We start from the raw sequence: 9,380 nt of genomic DNA, 5'->3' as shown, positions 1-9,380 counted from the left end.
GCTTTTTCTTACTTAAGCAACTGAATACACGGCTTTGTAGGCCACGACGTAATAGATTATTTATTTATTTTTGGATAAGGAGGTTTTACAAGTTAATTCGCAAATTAGCCGTGAGCCCGGCAGAATCCACACCAATGGCTCAAGCGTGGTGTTCCATAGATATTAAAAACCAAACCTTCTATCCAACAATGGCTCAAGCGTGGAACTCCACTTCAAGGCTTTCTTGTTTACTAGCTTTGTTAAAAATTCAAGGGATAAATGTAAAATCAGATTCTGTGGTTTGTTTTAAAATGAAATTAATTTCCTGCATTTTCTAATTGAACTTTTTTACTCTTATATAATTTTAAGAACAATCAAATTGTTTCTTTATTCATAAATTTGTTAGATGTTACATCAGTATCTTTCATTACTGGACACATGTTCTTTAACAAGGCATGTGTCCATCACTCGCTTTAAAAAATCTTAAAATACCATTAAAAAAAAACAAAAAACAAAACAAAACAAAAAAGAAAAAACAAAAATTAATATTCATGCAGATCAAACGGGGAATTGCAAATGATACCTGCCGATGTAACTTTTCTATATCAAGATATTTGGTTTATATAATTAATATGAGATGAGACGAGATATTTTATTAAAAGTTAAAAAAAATATTATTATAGTATAATGTTTTAATCTTATTTTTATTTTAAAATTTAAAAAAATTGTAATGATGAGATGAGATAATTTAAGTTTGAAAAAATATACAAGATTAATGTTTAATATAATTATAAAATTTATTTATTTCTTTCCCAAGAAAGCTAGAGTTGGATAAAAAATTTTAGAAAGATCTGTATCTGCAAAATCTATATCCGCAAAAAGAGCCAGGTTCATGTGAGAGGGCAGCATTTTCAACTACTGCGATTTGGTAGGGGAAGAATAATGTCCTTGGCATAATTATGAATTTTGTACCGAACCGGCTGGTACGGATGAAATATTTAATTTTCTGGCTTAGCTGGTACAGAAAAGAATATAATTTGGTACTGGTAAAAATTTTAATCGTTTCGGCTGATATTTTTACTTTTATTTTTTATTTTTTTCATTTCTTCAAATTATAAGATTATTTTTTAATCTATAATTTAGACCATGTTATTTATAATTTATATATATATATAATTTATTCATATATCAACTATTTTGAAATAGTATTCAAAACGGTATCGATATCGAAATATCTCATTTCAATACCTCAACTGAAATGGTTACCAAAACGGCATTTAAAACATTGGTCCTTGACCTCACGACTACGAGCACTGCTGGTTGTTTAGACAACCCTTGTTATTTTTTGGATCACTGCCAGGCCACATAGAGTGACCTTGACGATTTCTACAAGTGCAAAATGTAACTTTTATTTTATATTTTTTTAAGTATTTTTTAAAACCCTTTTACAAATTTAAAAAAATTTACAAACTCATTTAAAAATATCTTCTTAATAATCAAGTAAAAAACAAAAAGAGAAATCAATAGCTTTTGTCGAGATCCATCGATGGATGCATCATTTTCTTTATTTCTGGAGGGGATGGTTTTGTGTTTCGGTTTTTTGAAGAAAAAGTCATAATATGCATTTATAAATTTGCATAGGACATTACAAGATGCATTATCATAAAATCTAGAACCTTATCCAGAAATACATATTCCTTAGGTAAATAAATAGCAGATTAGCTAAGATGAGCCGTTAAAATCTCTTGGAACATAACAGAAGTCCCAACCCAAGAAAGTAGATAGCCAATCAAGAACATCTTGTATAAGATGACCATGAGGAAAATAATCCAGTAGCAGATTTAATAAAATTCACAACATTCTTGGCATCTCTCTCAAAAATCACTTTGTCAAATCCCTGCTCTATACAAAAAGCAACAGTTAGGAAAGCTCCAAAAGTCTCTGTAACTTGAGGTGTTGGATTTCCAACCTTATTGATTTATTTGTAACAATAACACTAGGAGCAAAAAAAAAAAAAATAGACTGGACCAGACCGAACCGAACAAGTGGGTTGGGCCGATACCAAGTTTGGTTTCGATCCGGTATTGGTTTTATTTTTTTTAAAACTGGTCAAAATTGATTTGGTTCTGATTTTTTTTTTCTAAAACAAGATCGGACCGAACCAATTCATATATATATATATTTTATATTGTATATAATTTTTATATATAATATATAATTATACATAAAATAGTTTCGTATAATAAAATTACTAATTAATATAATATTAAATTTTAAAATCTTATATCATTATAGTTTATTGTATTAATAGTTATACTAATACTATATCACTATGTATTATAATATACTATAATATATTATCACTATAGTATTATATACTATAATAAACTATATATAATATACAATATAGTATATTAAAACTGAAAAATCAGACCAAACCGGATCAAAAATTGATAAAACCAAAATACTAGTTTAGAAGGGTAACTGGTGTGTAATCGATTTTGAAAAATGCAAAACCGGTGCTAACCAGTTCGGTCCTAAATTTTATCCAAAACCGAAACCAGGCCGAACCAGTTACATCTCTAAATAACACCACCCCTTTCATCCCTCATAACAATTCCAATTCCCATCAACTTACTTTGATAATTTAAAGCAATGTCCTAGTTTGCTTTTATAAAACCAGACAATGGCTCTTGCATGGCGTTTAGAAATGAAAATTGAATATTAAGCTGAAACTCTTCCAATGATACATTAGCCGTATGAAACAGTTGAGAGTGTTACCATATACAATTAATTAGATGTTGTATAGATTGCTATTAGCTGTATATATTATGTTACCATGTATAGATGCTGATTTTTAGGGATCAGTTAGACACCGTGTATGGCACGTACGTATCTTTGTGTATAGATGGAATGAACGAGATGAGGGCAAGGAAGGAAACACAGAATCATTTTGCAAAAAGGGCTCTCTGTTTCTCTTGGGTTTTCTGAGTATTTTAACATAGTATCAAGAGCAGGTTCTTGATTTGTGTATGTTCGAATTTTTTTTTTCTCTTGGATTTGTGGGTTTCTCTGGTTCGCTCGCAGCATTCGCTGCATTCTCGACTTTTTGGCGCAGTAGTGGTTCGGTTCTTGCAGTTTTCGGCGCAGTAGTGGTTCGGTTCTTGCAGTTTTCTGGTTTGCAGTTTTCTGGGTTGCAGTTTTTGGCGTAGTAGTGTTTTCTGGTTTGGGCTTTTGGGTCCGGCGTCCTCTGTGGTGGTTTCTGGCCTGAGATCTTGTTTCGGCACCTCCATTGTTGCAGGAAGCATTTCGGTGCTTATATTGTTTGTGCCTTTCGGCAATTTTGGTTGCAGTCTGCTTCTTCTCGGCAATTTCGGCACTTTCTGATTTGTGGGCTGAGTGAATAGGCGTGGTCTGTCCATTATTTGGACTTTTTGCAGTCACGTGTAGGGGATTCTTGGTGTGCACGTGTAGGTGCTTCTGTCGGCAGTAAGTGGAAGAGTGGGCAGGTATTATTTTTTATTATACTTTCTCCTATTTACGGCATAATGTCTTTTGAATCATTTGCTGTGAAATTCACGGGTAAAAATTACTCTACATGGGAATTTCAATTTCGTTTATTTGTTATGGGAAAAGAGTTGTGGGGTCATATAGATGAGAGTGCTCCGGCACCTAAAGATGTCGAGGCTTTGTCTAAATGGCAAATTAAGGATGCTCGAGTTATGACTTGGATCCTTAGCTCGGTTGAGCCTCATCTTGTTCTAAATTTGAGGCCTTATAAAACTGCTGCTGATATGTGGAATTATCTCAATACGGTTTATAATCAAGACAACTCTGCTAGGCATTTTCAATTGGAGTATGAGATGGCTAATTTCACACAAGGAAGTCTCTCAATTGAGGAATATTTTTCTGGTTTTCAAACTCTTTGGGCTGACTATTCAGACATTGTTTATGCTAATGTTCCCGCTGCAGCTCTCTCTGCTGTCCAAGCAGTGCATGCCACCAGCAAACGAGATCAATTCTTGATGAAACTACGGCCTGACTTTGAAATTGCACGGTCTAATCTAATGAATCGTGCTCCTGTCCCATCTCTGGATGCTTGTTTGAGTGAACTTCTTCGTGAGGAGCAGCGTCTACTCACTCAAGCTTCCATGGCACATCAGGCTTCTGCTAGTGTACCTATTTCTGTGGCTTATGCAGCACAGGGGAGGCATAAGGGGAGAGACATGCGTGCTGTCCAGTGTTTTAGTTGTAAAGCTTTTGGTCATATTGCTCGGGATTGTCCCAAGAAGTTTTGTAACTACTGCAAGAAACAAGGTCATATCATCTCTGCTTGTCCCATTCGACCTGAACGGAAGCAGGGTACTGCTTTTCATACCTCCACTGGTGCCTCTAGTTCTGCTGCATTGCCTGCTGCCTCGCCAGTTGTTCCTATTCCTGTTCCTACAGCCTTAGCAAACCCGAACACACTCACTCCTGAAATGGTACAACAAATGATCATTTCTGCTTTTTCTGCTTTTGGGCTTTCAGGTAATCATCAAGTTTCTTCTACACCATGGTATTTTGACTCTGGAGCTTCTAATCATATGACCAATACCATTGTTCCCCTTTCTAATGTCCGAAATTATGATGGAAATCTGAAAATTAACACCGCTGATGACAGCTCTTTGCCTATTAGTGCTGTTGGTGACCTTTCCTCTTCCTTAACTGATGTTTTTGTGTCTCCTGCTCTCTCTACAAATCTTCTTTCTGTTGGTCAATTGGTTGATAATAATTGTAATGTCAATTTCTCTCGTTCTGGTTGTGTTGTGCAGGATCAAGTGTCCGGGAAGATGATCGCGAAGGGGCCTAAAGTGAGACGACTCTTTCCTCTCGATGTTTCTCCTTCCCCATCTCTCCCTAGTTTTCATTTACTTTCTTTTGCATGTAATGCTGTTAGTATTGGAAATAAGATGTGACATAGACGTCTAGGCCACCCAAACTCAGATGTTTTACGTACTTTATTTAATTCTGGTTTATTGGGCAATAAAGCATGTTCTTCTCTTGATCTTTCTTTTGATTGTACTACATGCAAACTTGGCAAAAGTAAAGTTCTACCTTTTCCTTCTCATGCATCTCGTGCCTCACAATGTTTCGATATTATTCATAGTGATGTTTGGGGGATTGCACCTGTTGTTTCTCATGCACATTATAAGTATTTTGTTACTTTTATTGATGATTTTAGTCGTTTTACATGGGTTTACTTCCTACGGGCTAAGGCAGAAGTTTTTTCAGTCTTTCAGCGCTTCCTTGCCCTTCTTGAGACTCAATTCTCTGCCAGCATCAAGATCTTGCGATCTGATTCTGGAGGTGAATACATGTCTAATGAGTTTCAAACCTTTCTCCAAAGCAAAGGTATCATCTCTCAGCGTTCTTGTCCTTCAACACCGCAACAAAACGGTGTTGCTGAGAGGAAAAATCGTCATCTCCTTGATGTGGTAAGAACCCTTTTACTTGAATCATCTGTTCCTCCACGGTTTTGGTGTGAGGCGCTTTCTACTTCAGTTCATTTGATCAATCGCTTACCATCTCCTACGCTAAATCATGTTTCTCCTTTTTTTAAGTTGTTTGGTCATTCTCCTTTATATTCTGATCTTCGTACCTTTGGCTGCGTTTGTTTTGTGCATCTTCCCGCTCATGAACGACATAAACTTACTGCTCAATCTGTTAAGTGTGCCTTTCTTGGTTATGCTATCCCTCAAAAGGGTTATGTTTGTTATGATCCTCATGCTCGTCGTATACGGGTTTCTAGGAATGTGGTTTTCTTTGAAAATCAACATTTCTTTCCATCTCATTTTGAGCCGCCATCTGCATCTTTATCTCTTTTGCCTAATTTTTCTGATTCCCCGCCAATGGTGGAAAGATTTAAACCTGGTCTTGTGTATGGACGACGTGGTAGACATGAATCTAGTTCCACTTCCTCAGTGCCCCTTCCTGATCATGACCCGACGCTTGATCCCGCTTCTGTTCCTGTTCCTGCTTCCACCACTCTTCGTCGGTCTACTCGTACTTCTCGACCCCCTGATTGGTATGGTTTCTATTCTCATGTCTCTCTTGTTGCTACTTTATCCTCTATTTCCATTCCTTCTTGCTACAAACAGGCCATGGAACACGAGTGTTGGCAAAATGCAATGCAAATAGAACTTCAAGCACTTGAGGAGAATCACACTTGGGATATTGTTCCTTGTCCTCCTTCAGTCCAACCTATTGGGAGTAAATGAGTTTTCTCTGTAAAACTTCGCTCTGATGGCTCTTTGGACCGGTACAAAGCCCGCCTTGTAACTCTGGGTAACAAGCAGGAATACGGGGTTGATTATGAGGAAACATTTGCTCCTGTTGCCAAAATGACCACGGTTCGAACCATCTTAGCTATTGCCGCTTCACAGTCGTGGCAACTACATCAGATGGATGTGAAGAATGCATTTCTTCATGGTGATCTCCAAGAGGAGATTTACATGAAGCTCCCCTCTGGTATGACTACTTCTTCTTCTCATGATGTATGTAAGCTACGGCGTTCTTTGTATGGGCTCAAGCAGGCGCCCCGGGCTTGGTTTGAGAAGTTTCGCAGTACAATCCTTTCATTCAGTTTTACACAAAGTCAGTATGATTCTTCTCTCTTCTTCCACGCGTCTGCGTCGGGTACAGTCATTCTCTTGGTTTATGTGGATGATATTATCATTACTGGCACTAATTGTGGTTTGATTACTAAGCTTCAGAAGCTGTTACATGCAACTTTTCATATGAAAGATCTTGGCCAGCTCACATATTTTTTAGGATTGGAAGTTCATCATCAGGCCAGTGGTATTTTCGTGAACCAGCATAAGTATATTCAAGATCTTATCACTTTGGCTGGTTTGGAGGACACTTCTTCTGTTGATACTCCTATGGAGGTCAATGTCAAATATAGGAAAGATGAAGGGGACCTTCTGAATGATCCTACTCTCTATCGGCGCCTGGTTGGGAGTCTTATCTACTTGACCACTACTCGACCTGATATCTCCTATGCTGTTCATCAGGTTAGTCAGTTTATGTCTGCTCCTCGGCATCTCCATCTTGCTGCTGTTCGACGCATCATCCGCTATCTTCGAGGTTCACCTACTCGTGGGTTATTCTTTCCTACCGGCTCTTCACTTCAACTTGTTGCCTATAGTGATGCTGATTGGGCTGGGTGTCCAGATACACGTCGATCTACTACGGGTTGGTGTATGTTTTTAGGTGATGCCTTAATTTCTTGGAGATGCAAGAAACAAGATCGTGTGTCTAAATCCTCTACTGAGGCAGAGTATCGTGCTATGTCTACTGCTTGTTCTGAAATTGTATGGCTGCGTGGTCTTCTTGAGGAGCTTGGGTTTCCTCAGACTACTTCTACCCCTCTTCATGCTGATAACACTAGTGCTATTCAGATTGCCACCAATCCTGTTTTCCATGAACGCACCAAGCACATTGAGGTTGATTGTCATTCTATTCGAGACACCTTGGAAAGTCGGGTGATATCTCTTCCTCACATCTCTTCTGATCTCCAAGTGGCTGATGTCTTCACCAAAGCTATGACTCGACAACGGCATCAATTTCTTGTTGGCAAATTGTTGCTAGTTGACTTACCAGCATCAATTTGAGGGGAGATGTTACCGTATACAATTAATTAGATGTTGTATAGATTGCTATTAGCTGTATATATTATGTTACCATGTATAGATGCTGATTTTTAGGGATCAGTTAGACACCGTGTATGGCACGTACGTACCTTTGTGTATAGATGGAATGAACGACATGAGGGCAAGGAAGGAAACACATAATCATTTTGCAAAAAGGGCTCTCTGTTTCTCTTGGGTTTTCTGAGTATTTTGACAGAGAGGGATGTTGAAACAAGCCATCATACATCAGTTTATTTTGTCTCAGCCATAAGAGTCTAGCTACAACCAATAATAGTTCAAAATCTGCATTGTCTAAGCACTCTGTCATTTTGAGAACCATGTACAAAAAATTAAGATCAGTGATACTACATTTTTTAAGCTTTTTACAACAAAGAGCCCACACATCCTTAGCAGCTGAACAGTTCCAAAGAACATGTGTCACTGTTTCCACTTTAGTTTCACAAATAGGGCATAGATCCTCATGCAACACATGCTTCAATTTGAGATTACTTCTGGTTTGTTGTATGTCACAGCAAGCCTTCCAAATAAAAGATTTCACCACGGTGGTGTATTGGACGTCCAAACTTTCTGCCAGATCTGATCAAAAATAGTAGCTTGAGATGATGAATATGAAAAGCTAGAATTTAAATCAAGTTGAAGGTGATATGCACTTTTAACAGAAAATCTCCCATCATTAGTACACCTCCATACCAATCTATCTTCCATACTAAAACAAATATTAGAATCATATTAGCTTCTTCTTCACTAAAAATAGATTGCACAAAGATTTATTCCAAACAGTTATATCAGGGATAATAAGTGTTGAAACTTATCATATTCACCAAGCATAGCAATAGGGTATTGAACCTTGTTAGTAATAGGTTTTGGCAACCATTTATCTTTCCAAATTCGAGTACTATTTCTATTTCCAACCCTCCACCACAGACTTGCATTCAATAAATTCCTTCTTGAAAAAATACTTTTCCAAGCATAGGAAGCATTTTTTGGTGAAACAACTTCAAAATGGATGAATTAGGAAAATACTTCGCTTTAAGAATCTTAGTAGATAAGGAAGAAGGTTGTTGTAATATTCTCCATAGTTGCTTTGCTACATTGCTGTGTTGAAGGCCTCTAAATCTCAAAACCCCAAACCTCCAGTTCTTTTTGAAGTGCTTATTCTTTTCCAGCTCGACCAATTGATCTTGTGTTTCTTGTTCTGATTATCCAAAAAAAAAACTGCATCATTTGATTAATCTGACAGCAAAGATTCTTTGGTAATCTAAATAAGCCCATACAATAAGTTGGAAGGGCTTGTATTACTACTTTGAGTAAGATCTCTTTTCCAGCCTGAGAGAGAAACTTTGATTTCTAGTTGTTAAGTTTTTCCCAAATTCTATCAACCATCCGTTTGAATGCGTTAGTTTTATTTTTACCAACCATTGAAAAATACCTGGGCTAAGACCAACTGGTAGTTTTGAGAGGGGATGGTTTTGTTGACTAGTGATCATGATCCCCACACAATACATTTCACAACATATTTCATAACATATATTTTAAAATGAACGTAATTTTGTAAAGTGATATTATTTTTATAAGTTATTTAAATATATGTGTGTAAAGTGTTGTGATAAAAAATTATGTATGTTTATCATTTTTCTTTTTTGACATTGACGGGTTAACCCTGATTCGAAGGGCTAATCCTTCAATTTGTGTATGAGTGGATATAAC

The sequence above is a fragment of the Carya illinoinensis genome, chromosome 13, assembly GCF_018687715.1.
Source record: "Carya illinoinensis cultivar Pawnee chromosome 13, C.illinoinensisPawnee_v1, whole genome shotgun sequence".
NCBI classification, from domain to species: domain Eukaryota; kingdom Viridiplantae; phylum Streptophyta; class Magnoliopsida; order Fagales; family Juglandaceae; genus Carya; species Carya illinoinensis.
This window is presented reverse-complemented; position numbering follows the sequence as displayed.